Below are 15559 nucleotides of genomic sequence, written 5' to 3'. Positions count from 1 at the left end.
ATACTGGAGGAGGATTCGACTCTTTCGAACCATGCACTCACCATAGCTAGTTCGAGAGCTCAAGAACTCTCTGAAATATACCCACCAAAGCAGGACTAGGGTTTTACGCATCCTCGCGGCCCGAACCTGGGTAAACGATCCTTGTGTTGACTACTGATCCTGCTCTTCTTGCAACCCTGCGCCCCGGCAACCATAGTAGGGATTCTTGTGATCCCATAGGTGTCGTTCCACACCGACATCTTTGGCGCGCCAGGTAGGGGGCGCAATTTTGAGAATCTGGTCTAGTAGCTAGCCTAGCGTTTTTTCATCGCCATGGCTCCCAAGAAGAAGACGGCCATGACGATCGGCTCGTCGGGGGCCGAACGGCCCGTACCGCTACGGGCGAGCAGCGGCCCGGTCTCGGACAGGACCCGGGCCGCGGTCTGCGAGCACCAGCATCACCTTGGTAGGCAGAGCCTCGCGAGCGGCGTCGTTCGCACACCCGACGACCGGCCGCATGTCGCCAGATCCAAAGACAGAGCTGGCCCCCCCGCAGGTGGCGTGGGGCCCTCCAGGGGTGTCGTTGTGCCACCTCCGGGCGGCGCAGCAACCTCCAAGACACCCACGCCGGCGACCACTGCGCGCTCTTCCCATGGTGTGCGCGACGAACAGCGTCACCACGCCGGCGACCCTGGGCACCGCCGTGGGAAGAGCCCTATGCATCATCCGCGGGATGTAGGAGTTCAGCATGCCCGCCGAAGTGCTGGCGAAAATGGCGCGCAGCCGCTGGGCCGTGGTGGAGCTCCTTCTAACATGGTTATAAGTCGAAGCACGCCACGGTCCATGCAGCTATCGCCACCACCCACGCCAGCGGAAGCTTTGGCGCGCGCGCAGCTGCTCCTCGACTTCCCTCCTGCTGCAGAGAAGCTCGACAAGTGGAGGGCCACCATCCGGAGCCTCGTCGCCGTCGCCAACAAAGACGATTCGCGACCGGCGGGGCCCTTGGGTCGGCGCTCCACCGAGCCACCACATGCTGGCGCTGGGAGGACCGGGGGAGCTACGGCCACGGTGCACTCTCCTCCTCTCCTCCTCCTCGCCAGCCGCCGCGGGCGTCTGCCCGTCGTGACGACGCTTGTGATAACATCTCTATAGCACCGTCCGACCCGCGGACCCACCGCGACCAGCGCCAAGTTCTTCGAGAACGAGCTCACGAAGATGCTCGGACCACTATTGAGCGCCGGCGTGATAGGCGCCACCAGTCGGACCAGCGGGCGGGACCCGCTATGGACCACCCAGCACTGGGGGGCTCCGGCGGCCTACCTTACGAGGTAGGCTGCCCGGCCTTTACCCATGAGCTGCGGCAGTTCCAGTGGCCATCCCACCGCACATTCAAGCCCGACGTCGGCGAGAAGTACACTGGCAAGACCCATCCGTCCAAATTCCTCAGCATCTACACCATCACGATGCAGGCGACCGGAGCTCACGACGACAAGGTACTTGCCAATTATTTCCTGCTGGCGCTGAAGCCCAATGTTATGTCTTGGTTGATGCACTTGCCGGCGGATTCCATTTCTTCTTGGTCGGATCTGTGCCATGAGTTCATTGGCGCCTTCACAGGAGGCCACCAAGCTCATGGCCAGGCCAGTGATCTGCATATCATTCCCCAGAAGGAAGGGGAAACCCTGCACAAGTACATCCAGAGGTTCAGCCGGGTGCAGTACAACATCCCTGACGTTCATCCCGCCGCTGTGATCAGCGCGTTCCACCAGAACGTGCGCAATCGCAAGATGCGCGAAGAGCTGGCGATGACCAAGGTTAAGGATGTGGCCGAGCTCTACATTCTGGCCGATAAATGTGCCCGGGCTGAAGAGGGAAGGAAGTACCCCGGCGAAGATGCCGGTGCAGAAACCGAATCTACCGACGAAGACGCCGCCACCCCGACGAAGAAGGGCCGGCGTCGCAATAGGAAACGCAAGGGCAAGGCCGTACTTGCCGTCGAGGGGTCTGACGACACCGGCGCCGCCAAGAAGGTCAAGGTAGACGGCCCCGACAAGGAGATTGCCGGGTGCGCCGCCTGCCGGGCCTTGGCAGCCGCCGACAAGCCAGGGGGCTCCGGCAAGCAGTACTACAAGATCCACCGCACCAAGGGCCACGACCTCGAGAACTGCCGACAAGTCGAGCTGCTTGCTGAAAAGCAAAAGGCCGAGTATGAAAGGTGGGACAAGGAGAAAGGTCAGGAAGCCGCCCCGACAAGGACAACCAGCAAGAGAGGCCCGCCCAGGGCCGTGACAAGAATCAAGAAGACGATGATCATGACGAGGACGATGAGTTCGGTGAGCAAGAGTTCCAGAAGGCTACGGAGGCCATGTGCGTCGATGGTGGCGCTTCGCTGCATACTTCTCACTGCCAGCTCAAGCAGTGGGCGCGTGAGATTACAACGGCGGAGCCGTCGTTCGACGCTCACAAGCCGCTGAAGTGGTCCAGCACGCCCCTCATCTTTGACGCCGAGGACCACCCTGATCGCACGACCGCGGCCGGGTGTTTGCCATTGTTGGTCTCACCAACGATACGCAACCTCAAGGTGAACAAGATGTTGGTTGACGGCGGGGCTGGCCTGAACTTGATCTCGCCCGTCGTGATCAAAAGGCTGCAAATTCCTGATGAAGACCTCGAGGAAACGGGCACGTTTCAAGGGGTCAATCCGGGGAGGAGCCAGCCGAAGGGAAAGGTCACACTGCCCGTGACGTTTGGAGGAGAGTTGAACTATAGGACGGAGAGGATCATCTTCGACGTGGCCGAGATCCCCTTGCCCTACAACGGGATCCTCGGCCGCCCGGCACTAGCCAAGTTCATGGCAGCATCACACTACGCCTACAACATGCTAAAGATTCCCGGGCCGTTGACCATCATCTCTGTCCCCTCCGACAAGAAGGACGCGCTGATTTGCGCCGACCAACTCTATCGGGAAGCAATTGCAGGAGCTGCCATCAAGGCACCTGCTCCTGCCGCTGAAGGCCCGGGAGGGAAGAAGAAGCCCGGCAAGACCTCTCGCACCCACTCTGGCAAGCGCACCTCCTCGGAGTGTTGTGCTACCGTCGAGGACGTGCTAGAGAGCTCTACTGGCAAGGGCAAGAAATCCAGAGCTGAGCCGCCACAGACCAAGAAGGTGTCCGTCAGGGAGGATGGCACGGGAGGGGCCTTCACCATGGGCTCCACCCTCGACAGCAAATAGGAAGGCGCGCTCGTCACCTTCCTGCGGGAGAATGTCGACGTGTTTGCGTGGCAAGCATCCGACATCCCCGGTGTTCCCAGGGAGGTGATTGAGCACCACCTAGCTGTTTGTCCTCATGCGCGACCCGTCAAGTAGAAGGTCAGAAAGCAGGCTCTAGAGAGGCAGGAGTTCATCACAGAGGAGATCAGGAAGTTGGAAGCAGCAGGTTTGGTGAGAGGAGTGCTCCACCCGACGTGGTTGACCAATCCGGTAGTGGTGCGCAAGGCAAATGGGAAGTGGAGGCTGTGTATTGACTACACAGATATCAATAAGGCTTGTCCTAAGGACCCCTTCCCGTTGCCGTGCATCGACCAGATTGTCGACTCCACGGCCGGGTGTGATCTGTTGTCATTCCTCGACGCCTACTCGGGCTACCACCAAATCTTCATGACAAGAGAAGATGAAGAGAAGACAACATTCATCACCCCATGTGGTACGTATTGCTTTTTACGGATGCCTTTCGGGTTGAAGAGTGCTGGCTCGACGTTTGCAAGAGCAGTCCAAATTGGTTTTGAACCCCAGCTCCATAGAAATATAGAAGCATACATGGATGACATAGTGGTCAAAACCAAAGATGGGGCAACTCTTGTGCAAGATCTGGAAGAGACATTTGCCAACCTGCGCAAGATCAACCTCAAGCTGAACCCTGAGAAGTGTGTCTTCGGCGTTTCGTCCGGCAAGCTTCTCGGGTTCTTTGTGTCACAGCGCGGGATCGAGGCAAACCCAGACAAAATCAAGGCTATTGAGCAGATTGAGGCGCCCAAGCGGGTCAAGGATGTGTGTCGACTCACCGGCTGCGTCACCGCCATGAGCCGATTCATCTCCAAGTCCGCCGAGCGCGCCCTTCCTTTCTTCAAAATCTTGAAGAAGGCATGCCCGATGGAGTGGACCCCAGAAGCCAAGGCAGCATTGCAGGATCTGAAGAAATACCTTTCTCCACGCCAATACTGGTTGCGCCTAAACCACAAGAGCCATTGCTGCTGTATCTGGCGGCGACGAATCAAGTGGTCAGCGCCGCACTGGTGGCACGGTGGGAGGTCGACGAGGAGGCAGTGACGGCGGCAGAACCAGCGGATGGCAAGCCAAAGATTCCCCCAGCAGGGCCTGGTGCCGGCAAGGCGAGGCCCCCGGCAGAGTCTGATGCCACCAAGGCAGTGCCCGCGCAATCGAGTGAGGTGGTGCAGAAGAAGAAGATGATGCAGCACCCGGTTTACTTTGTCAGCTCCCTCTTGCAGGGAGCTAGGTCGAGGTACTCCGGTGTGCAGAAATTGCTCTTCGGCCTCCTTATGGCCTCGAGGAAGCCGCGTCATTACTTCCAAGCCCACGAGATCACTGTCGTCACCCGCCTCCCGTTGCAACGGATACTGCATAACCCAGATGCAACTGGAAGAATTGTGGAATGGGCCCTGGAGTTATCAAGTTTCGGTTTGAAGTTTGAAAGTACCTCGACAATCCAGAGCAGAGTCTTGGCGGAGTTCATTGCAGAATGGACCTCAACACCTGACGAAGAAATCCAGGAGACCACTCTCCCCGGCAAGGAAGCAGACCGCGACTTGATCATGTGCTTTGATGGGGCTTTCTCGCTGCAAGGCGCCGGTGCCGGTGTGCCGCTCGTCGCACCCACCGGAGAGCACCCCAAGTACGTGATCCAGATGCACTTTCCCAGGGAGATGTACACCAACAACACTGCTGAGTATGAGGGATTGCTCGCCGGTCTCAGGATCGCGGCAGACTTCAGGGTTAAGAAGCTCATCGTCAGGGGTGACTCGCAGCTTGTTGTTAGACATGTCAACAAGGATTACCAGAGCCCATTGATGGAGGCCTACGTAGATTAGGTGAGGAAGCTGGAGGAGTGCTCTGACGGCATCCAAGCGGAGCACGTCCCCCGAGTAGAGAACGACATCGCCGATTACCTGTCAAAGCGTGCTGCATTCAAGCTACCTGTGGAGCCGGGTACCTTTTTGCTCCGTTTAACTCAGCCATCCGTCGAACCATCAACAGAGCAGAACAAGCAGAGGAAATCAGGTCCCGGCAAGTACCTTCCCGCCGAGCCCCCTGGGACGGCTGGCAAGGATGTTGCCGTGCACACTGAGCCTGCCTAAGAGCAACTGGCTCCGGCAGGGCGTCAAGCCCTGGCCATAGAGACAGGCGCTCCCATGGCGGAAGAGATGCCTTTGGCCCTTGCCATCGAGCCCCAGGCTTCGGCATGGGCGCATCTGTGACACCCCAAAATTTTGACCTTGTCTTATTTATTAAAATGTTGCCAGGAAATAAAACTTTTCCATTTGTCAAGATTTACCCTTTTGTTATTGTGGATTTTTACTTCAAGTGGAAAACTTTCAAAAGGTATTGTTGGACTTGAATACTCTCTATGATAAAACAATTCTTTATCAGTGGATTTAAATTGCAAAATTTGTTTTCTCAGAGCTTTATTCTTTTAAAATGTTTTCTTTTGAATTTGGAGCCCGTTTTGCACTACAACCATTTGACAAGTGCCTTTAAAATTTCCACCAAAATTTGGGGATGTCATGTGATGTTCCCACATCACTTTTATGCAAAAATACCTTTTGGCCATTGGAGATTTTGAGCTCTACACCAACTTTTCCAAATGGTCCAGTAGGCACTTTTGCACTACAACCCATTTAAACATTTCTTTAAAAATTCTTCCAAGTGTTTGGAGATGTCAGTGGATGCCTACAGTTCAACTCTATGCAAAAAAAACCAGTGATGTTCTTTGAAAAATTTGGGTGAATCACCCTCTTTTGCATTCTGGTCCAATTTGGTGATTTGTACTGCAACCCTATTTTATTTTGCTCTAGTGACCCTGAGCCTTTTTCCTACTTGTAGCCCTCCCTTCAAAACCCTTAAGTCCAGGAGAGTGGACTCATTGGAGGTCTTTAAGTGCATGCCATAAACCCTTTTTCTTTCTTTCCAAAACTGGAGTTTTGCAAATCTTGCACTAACAAGTTTCTGATTTTGCCCATATGATCTTGCCTTCATCATCCACACCTAAGGAGACCCTGATCTGGAGATTTTGGCCACTCCAAGAGTTGCCTAAGTGCACTTGGCATTCTGTCGAGCACTTGGTGTGCACAGTCAGTTTTGGGCATGTTTCCTAGTTTGCACTATGAACTTGCTCCAATGACCCAGCAACCTTGTCCACTAAGCTCCTGGCTGTCTCTATCCTAGTCCTGTTATTTGCCAGCCCCACCCTCGCGCTCTAGACAGCCCTGGCATTTCGTTGAGCAGGTTCCGTGCGTGCTCTGGGCGCGCCCAGAGCGCTCGTTTTGCACGCACGCGCACTGAGCCACCGCGTCGCACTGTCGCACTCGACGCGACCCGTCCCTGGCCCCTGCTCCACTGCTGAACCGCGCACTACGCTCGCTCACTCCCCAGGCCACCCCTGGCGCCCTGCAGCGCCGCTGGCAGAGCCCTTGGCGGCACGCCGGCGTCGGCAGCGAGCTCTGCCATGTTCGGCACCGCCCAAACCACACCAGCGCGCCAGCTGCCCCTATGAACAGCTCGGTCTTATCCCGAAGCTCGTCGGCAAGCGCTCGTCGCCGCCACGTCGCCCTGCAGCTACAGCACGGCTGTCGCCGGCGATCTTATCCTCAGCCGCCGCGGTCCAACCTCGAGCACCTATTTAAAGGGTCCCCGAACTCGTTCAAGACCTCAGGCGACCTCAGACCCTCCTCGTAGAGCTTCCCTAGCAGTGGATTGACCGGAGAAGACCGTCTTCACCAACTCTGGCCAGTTCGGCCGCCGCCAAGTTCCGGTGCGATACGTCGCAGCCAGCCACTCTCTCGCCTAACCAGCGCCACCAGTAGCTTCCCCTTGTCCTTGCGGAGCTGCCCAACTACCCAACCTCGATCGGAGACCACCGGAGCCCAAAAAACCACTTCACCACCGTAGCCCCCTCCGACGCGGAGCTCGCCGCCGGCGACTCCTTCCACCTCCGACGACCCAGCAACCACCAAGGGGACCGCCTCGGTCTGGCCAGTCCATCCCTGCCCTCAGATACCCTCGAGGAGCCGCCGTTCGTCGCCGGCGATCGCCGGAGTCCCGCTCCCGTCGGGCAGAGAAGAGGAGGGAAAGGGAAGAACGGTCAAACCTGACCAGTGGGCCCTCTGGACCCACTGTCAGTGACCCGCGCGCCGTCTTCTCTGTTTTAAGTGAAGGCGCATAAGTCCCGAGTACGTCTCCTCTGCTGCGAAAGCGTATTTCTCCCGAAGCGTTTTCCTTTTTCTGGTTTTATTAAAAACAGAGTTTTGACCAGACTTTGACCAGCTATAACTTTTAAAATAAAACTCCAAATGAGTTGATTCTTTTTCCTATCTCTCTCAAATTTTATCTAGTTTATTTTAAGATTTATTTCAAAAATATTTGAGACTACTTTTTGTACTGTGTTTGAAATATTTGTTATTTGGATATTTTGCAAAATAGGGATAATGGAGAGAAGAGAAAGCTTTCAAAAAATGCATCCTTTGCATACTCTTGAAGGCAAGCATTTCTGGACTCTGGCATAATATTTTGTTGTGGTGTTCATATACGAATACAACACCATTTGACTTGGAGTATGCGTTATCTTTATGTAACGATAAAGTCTCGTGCATGAGTGCTTTTTGGAGATAATTTGTGGTCAGCAATGGATACGCTAGTGATTTGGATCACCCTCGTGAGCTCCTCATGCATACCAGAAGGGAGCCGGGAAAGTCGTGGTCTTGGGTAGACACGAGCTTGTCCCTAGTCCCTCGTCGAGACGAGTATGTCCGGTATGGCATGGTGAGGCTTGATGGGTGGTGATTTATTCCATTAGTGGTAATATTGTTGGAGGACACTTGGACCATCTGAGTCGGTCGTAGGTCGAGTCTTGATCAGTAGCTTCCCTATTTGTTGGTACCACCACTTGTCCCTGTCGCAGACGGGGTATGGTTCAGTAAGTTGTCAACCCCTTACCAAAGCACACACCGTACAGAGAGGCCATAGTGGAAGATACCGGAGGCCTCCGGTAGGCATGCCACTTGGTCCGGGGGCATGGGTGTTTCCGGTTGGGACCGAGAGGGGGGCACCCCTTAGAGCGCGCGAATAGAAATTTGATCCCATGCTACATCGAGGTTGTAGCCTCCCCACTTAGAGGTTTGCTTGGCAGGTGTCGTGGGTGATTCCAGACACCGGTGAGTTAAGCTGGTGTGTGCAGGTCGGGCGTGTTTTCAATTAAAAGGCCGTAGGCGGAATTAGTCCCGATGGACTAAATAAATCCGTTACTTGTGGGAAAATAGTACTCCCTCTGCAGAGGATATATCCTGTTGGATAGCCATGTTCACAGGTAAGGACCACCGTCTGAGTTGAATCTAGTAACGGTATTCGGATGGAGAACGAATCAGCTAGAACTCAGTGACGGTCTTCGGATGGAGAAACGGCTGGACTAGATTTTAGTTTATGACCTGTGACATCTGAGGATCATGTTTAATTTCCTTTTATTAATATGGACTAACCATTTACATTATGTATTTTATTGAGTATCCCTGGGATGGTTCTACCTCCTGGATACTCACTGTGACTATTCTTTTATAAGCCCTTTATGTGGTGTCGCTCAGACGCCCGACTGCGGCATGCTTGTTGTTTATTTATCTTTTATAAGCCCTTTATGTGGTGTCGCTCAGACGCCCGACTGCGGCATGCTTGTTGTTTATTTATCTTTTATAAGCCCTTTATGTGGTGTCGCTCAGACGCCCGACTGCGGCATGCTTGTTTTTTTTATTTATCTTTTATACGCCCTTTATGTGGTGTCGCTCAGACGCCCGACTGCGGCATGCTTGTTTTTTTATTTATCTTTTATAAGCCCTTTATGTGGTGTCGCTCAGACGCCCGACTGCGGCATGCTTGTTGTTTATTTATCTTTTATAAGCCCTTTATGTGGTGTCGCTCAGACGCCCGACTGCGGCATGCTTGTTTTTTATTTATCTTTTATAAGCCCTTTATGTGGTGTCGCTCAGACGCCCGACTGCGGCATGCTTGTTTTTTTAATTTATCTTTTATAAGCCCTTTATATGGTGTCGCTTAGTCGCCCGACTGCGGCATGGCTACTCTTGCATTTTTCCTCTCGAGGAGTCATTCAGACACTCGCTTGGCCCTCAGTATTTTACTTTGGGATTCCGGGAGGACTACCGCCCGACTTCTTTTTTTTGTTTCCCCATGCATCATCGTCTCTATGTCTGATTGCACTTGTTATTCTGTCCTCATACATCGTGTTTACATTTGTTATATCTTATGTTTGAACTATCTTGCGAGTACTTTCATAGCACTCACCCACGTACTGCATGTTCATATTATCTCTGCATGCGAGCAACGCAGACTTTCGTGGCAGACGTTGTGATCATAATTATTTCGGAGCAGGATTGTCCCTTATTATATTATACCCGTGTTCTTAATGTTTGCGAGTACATTCAAACGTACTCACTGGCTTGTCCCTGGCTATTGTCTTGGCCAGATTCCTTGCTTGGAGATAAGCATCGCGATGACGGCCCCGGTACTTGCGCAACGACGATAGCAGCCTTGCGAAGATAGGAGTTATCCTGGTCAGCTGTTCTTGTGGGAAATGGAGTCCCATAGACGCAGATGTATCCAACCGCTTCCGCCCTCAACCATTAGAAACCAAGTGTTGTACTCCTAGGCCAGAATGGTCTTGTACTACATATTTTTGTACCTTGCTTGGAATTCTTGTATCAAGTTGGTGTCTCATCAGCTAACAGTAATCCTGGGGCTGGTGAGCACAAAGGCCGTTTTCTGGGAAATTATTATCCCAAAAATCCGGTCGTGACAGCATCATACCGTCCAATTCCTCCAAAGAGGGGAGCTTCCTGAGGAGCAGGAAGAAGCGAAGAAAGTAGCCCGTCGGTCCGCCTGTACTAGTTCGTCGATGACGTCCTGTACAGGAGGAGGCCGAACGGTGTGAAATTGAAGTGCATCCCCCGGGAGGAAGGACTGGAGCTGTTGGCGGAGATACATGGAGGCATATGTGGCTCCCACATAGGGACGAGGGCCCTTGCCGGCTAGGCATTCCGGCAATGTTTCTTCTGGCCCACCGCCCTCCAGGATGCGACGGCACTAGTAACCAAGTGTGAAGCATGTCAGTTCCATTCAAAGAAGCTTCATCAACCAGCTCAAGCCCTTCAAACAATCCCTCCTGGCCATTCTCGGTCCGGGGGCTCGATATACTGGGCCCTTTCCCCCGCGCTGTCGGGGGCTTTGAGTACTTGTACGTTGCAATCGACAAGTTCACAAAGTGGCCGGAAGTGGAAGCAGTGAGAAAGGTGACTGCTCAGTCAGCCGTCAAGTTCTTCAAGGGACTGGTCTGCCGTTTTGGTGTGCCAAACAGAGTCATCACCGACAACGGCACGCAGTTCACAAGCCACACCTTCATGCAATACATTCAAGGCCTCGGTAGCAAGGTCTATTTTGCTTCCATGGCACACCCATGGAGCAACGGCCAAGCGGAGAGGGCAAATGCTGAAGTGTTGTGAGGCCTGAGAACGAAGACCTTTGACAAGCTGCACAAGAGTGGAAGGCGCTGGATTGATGAGTTGCCGGCGGTTCTTTGGTCGATCAGGACGACGCCAAATCAAGCCACCGGTCAGACACCCTTTGCCCTAGTATATGGGGCGGAGGCAGTTCTCCCCACGAAACTCATATACGGGTCACCTCGAGTGCTCGCTTATGATGAGCTTGAGCAAGAGCAGTTGCGGCAAGATGACGCAATGCTCCTTGAGGAAGATCGTCTTCGGGCGGCTGTGAGAGCAGCACGCTACCAGCAAGCCTTGCGTCGCTACCATAGCCGCAAAGTTCATGCCCGAAGCTTTGAGGAAGGCGACCTTGTTCTTCGGCGCGTTCAGTCGGCCAAGAATTCCAACAAGTTGACGCCAAAGTGGGAAGGCCCTTATCGGGTAATACGAGTCACCAGGCCCGGCGCAGTCCGCCTGGAGAACGAAGATGCTGTCCCAGTGAGCAACTCCTGGAACATCGAGCATCTTCACAAGTTTATCCATAAGGCGCGGCTTGCCGGGCCTCCCGGCAAGCCACCTTTTGTACAAGCTTTGCCGGCAAGGCTGTAACCCTTTGTACAAAGCCAGGCGCAGACCCTGAGCATAAATAAATGAAGCGCCGACGCCCTAAGTTATAGCATGCATGCTAGGTCGAGTCTCTTCCTTGGTTAGGGTTGATAGTGCTTAGCGGCGACTAACCCCTAGCCTAGAGGTCGAGTGCACGTCTATCTGTTTCTTTTCTGTCCTCCTTTGGTTCGCAGGGCACATGAGCACTTCTGCTAGCGACTTGGAAGAAAGGAAACAGACCGGCGTCCCGACCCCGGCAAACCAGAGTTGCCGGGGGCTGCAAGCGCAAGGACCCAACCGCGACAAGACAAAGTTGCCGTGGGCTGCAGATCCAGATAAGTCTTTCATCCTCTATCTTGCATTTCGGAACGGAACTGGGATATGTGAAACCTCGTTTTATTTCTAGGCCACCGTGCTCCCCTTTTCTATACCCAAGGATTATCTCCTGGGCCCGGATTTGGTTGTAGTCGCGGTGGCAAGGAAGTAGAACGAGGAGCCTAAGCCCGCTTCATCCCTGCCTCCGCCAGGAGCGCGAGAATGGTCGAGCGAAGTGGGGGGACGAGAAGGCCTGTTGCCGGGCGAAAAACGTTTATCTTCAATTGTAACAAGGATTCACTCCTTGTCGCGGGGTCTACCCACGAACAAAAAACCCGGCAAACATCCCTTTTTCATTAAAAAACATCCCACACAGGTACAGTCCGTACGGAATGAAAAACATGAACAAGGGGGATTACAAGCTTTAAATTTAACAAGGCCCGAAGGCTTACAGATTAAAAAAGAGATGAGGTGCCCGTAATTCCTTTCTTGTCCCTCTCCTCGGGAGGCAGGTCAAGGAGGCGAAAGGGCAAAAGGGGCACCTAGGCGAGCTACGAGCAGCAGAAAGCACCAGGAGAACACCTCGGTGGCCGCCCACGGGTGGCCCGGTGATGACGGTGCCGGGAAAGGAGCTGGAAGACGAGGCGGCAGGACCGGCAATACGCGATGAAGGCGTCAGTGCCCGCGTACTCCGAGTTGACGGCCTTGCCGCCCACCCTCTTCCTCTTCCGCAGCATCCTGACGCCAGCCGCCCAAGGAGACGGCCCCGAGAAGTTCAAGGAGCTCGCCCCACCCCCGGCAAAATTCTGCCGGAGGAGCGGCCAGGTGCAGATGCTGCTGATGCCGCACCCGCCCAGGCGAGGGGCGTCCGACGCCTAGTCGGACTCGTCCCCGTCATCTGCCCCGCTGTCCTCCTCATCACTTTCGCTCGAGGAAGAGCTTCCATCATCGTAATCTCCGTCGGAGGAGCTCTCCACGCAGCACTTCAGGCGAGTCCCGAAGTCTCCGAAGGCCTTGACGGAGAGCAGGCCGTCCTCCATTAATTTGAAGTAGAGGACGAGCCCCGCCGTCAGGCTGTGGATGCAAGCGAACGTCTTCCACCCACGACGGAGGTACATGACCCGAGGAGCCGGGAAGTCGACGTCGACCCGCGTGCCCCCATTCCCACAGCCCCTCATGTGCAATCTGAGGGATTGGGGTGGGTCACACTCCATCTCCCGAGCAAACGGGGCGGGGAGACGAAGACGGCGATGCGGAGGCCGGCGCAGCCTGATGAAGAATTCGCGGGGCTGGTCTCCAACATGGCCTTCCATCGGAAAAGGCATCATTGGCGGGGGCGAAGCCGGCGCGCCGCCCCGTCCTCCTCTTCTCCGAGCACTACGACCTCTGCCCCGGCCTCGCCCACGGCCTCGCCCCCTCCCCCTTCCCCTCGCGGCCGGCTCCACCACCGCGGGCTCAGGAGGGGGAGGGACGCGCTGTCGAGCGGCGACCCTCGCCGCCACCGACGAGGGACCAGGATTCCCTTTCTTCATGGCGAGTGAAAGGAAGAAGCGGAAGCAGGAGGGGATAGATGACAGAAGAGTGCGGGATTCCATTTCCCCCCTTCCCCCTCCTTATAAAGGGGCGGGGTCGGGGCTCGGCCGCCCCGCTCGACCAATCCAGCCACCAGAGGCGCAGGGAATCGAGACCGACCCGCTGCCCCAACCAGCGACGGCCCGGTTTCCCGCCTCCACTGCTTGCCACCCCAAGCGCATGGAGGACGCGTGGCGAACATGCAGAATCGAGGGGAATGGTGAAGCGACCTCTCCCCACCCCATGATCGTGGGGTGTGGACGCCTTGAAGACCGCAACCCGGCCCCGCGCAGTAAATAAGCCGCGCCTCCACGCCTCCCTCCTTTCATGGGGAAGGCGCGCGCTGCCCATTTACTGCGATGTGATGAATGCGAGCAGGAACCGCCCCACGCATGCCACCCACGTCATGCGCGCCCCTTCACGTCACGCATTCAACGCGGATCATGGGAAGTGCAGCGTGTGAAAAGTTTTACCGCGGTAAAAACCGCCCCGCCTGCCCGCGCGCCATTTTGGGCCTGGCCCAACAACGTGTCGCGCTTATGTGTGGCCCAGACCCGAGGGCTCCTGTCGGTGTACAAAAGAAGGGGCGCACCTTTGTACCCCTTTACATGTGCACGGGCACTCGGAGCCGCGCCCACGGCCACACCAAGCAGAGCAGGGGAGGTGAACCAAGGCAAAACCGAAGCCCAAGACAACCAGGGCAACGCCAAGACCAAGAACGCAAAGAAGCAGAGGGGCGGAGCAGCTTCCCCCGGCAAGACCCTTGCCGGGGACTGCCTCAGCAGCCCCGGCAAGACCCTTGCCGGGGCAGGGTGCCCAAACACCAACAGGGCGAGCCACCCTTGAGCCCATGTCCCCAATACCATCAGCCACATGGGGCCAGGGCTCGGGAGGCACCTCCATGGTGGCATGCAGATCTTTGTGAAGACATATTCAAGATCAGATGAGGATTAGAAGACAACAATCCTCGACAAGATCCTTGCCAAGGACAGCCACGAGACCCCCGGCAAGATTCTTGCCGGGGACGACAGCGCGCCACGGCAAGACGCTTGCCGGCCCCCCCGGCAAGGTTCTCGCCGAAGACGCCAGCAGGGCCACTGCTAGACCCGCACCAGCCAAGTCTCCACCGCCGTTCGCATGCAGCTGCCAGCCCAAACCAGCTGGGCAGGCACCTGCGTGGCAACATGCAGCTTCCAGGCCAACTCAGCAGGCGCCTGTGTGGCGGCATGCAGATCTTCGTGAAGACCCTACCACCGCGCCACCTCAGCTGCCTGTCTGCCTACATGGCGCCGCACGCATCGCTGGCCAGGGCGCGTCGAAGCGAGGAGGAGCGGCGACGGACGGGACGGGCCTCACCCCCGTCCCCGATAAAGCTAGGGGACACCTCAGCGGCGCATTAAATGTGACCTGTCCTGTAATACGAGCGATAAGCTCGCAATACTGTACGCCTTTCCACCTCCTGTATGCCACTGTGGCAGCCCCTTTCGCCTATAAAAGGAGGCCCATGGCATACTGGAGGAGGATTCGGCTCTTTCGAACCACGCACTCACCATAGCTAGTTCGAGAGCTCAAGAACTCTCTGAAATATACCCACCAAAGTAGGACTAGGGTTTTACGCATCCTCGCGGCCCGAACCTGGGTAAACGATCCTTGTGCTAACTACTGATCCTGCTCTTCTTGCAACCCTGCGCCCCGACAACCGTAGTAGGGATTCTTGTGATCCCATAGGTGTCGTTCCACACCGACAAACATATAGCAATGATGTGGTTATAGACATACTATATATTCTAAATTTGTAACAATGAACAGGCATTCGTATTCTTAAGGTAAAGATGAGATGAGATAGAACAATTACACGACGATAGATTCCACCAGTATAGGCAGCCAATCTGTGCGTCGACCGCATAAACGATGCCATTGTGCACTATAGCATCAGACAGAAGTGTTGGGTGAAGAGGATCGACGATGAGCCATAATCATGTATGGCGACCGAATTCCAGATAGACTAATCCCATGTTGAACACGGCAATGAGCTTGTAATCCATGTAGGCTTCTGATGGTGTGGGCACTTCGCAGATTACAACCTTCAGCAAACAGAGGTCGAGCCAAAAGCTCAACGCATCTCGTGCGTAGTAGGCAGGAGTGTCCGGCGGGCCGCGAGGCTCGATGGCGGCGGTATCCAAAGATGGAAGGGTGATCTCTCGCTGGGTGTAGATATCCACGAGACGCCACGGACTACCGGATTGGTGGATGAGGACGATCCAGTTGGCCTTCATGCCCGCCCAGTAGTGGCCGCGCATGAAGGGCAGGTGGA

Source organism: Aegilops tauschii, chromosome 2, assembly GCF_002575655.3.
Source record: "Aegilops tauschii subsp. strangulata cultivar AL8/78 chromosome 2, Aet v6.0, whole genome shotgun sequence".
NCBI lineage: Eukaryota > Viridiplantae > Streptophyta > Magnoliopsida > Poales > Poaceae > Aegilops > Aegilops tauschii.
The sequence above is the reverse complement of the archived record's forward strand: the minus strand, read 5'-3'. Positions refer to the sequence as shown.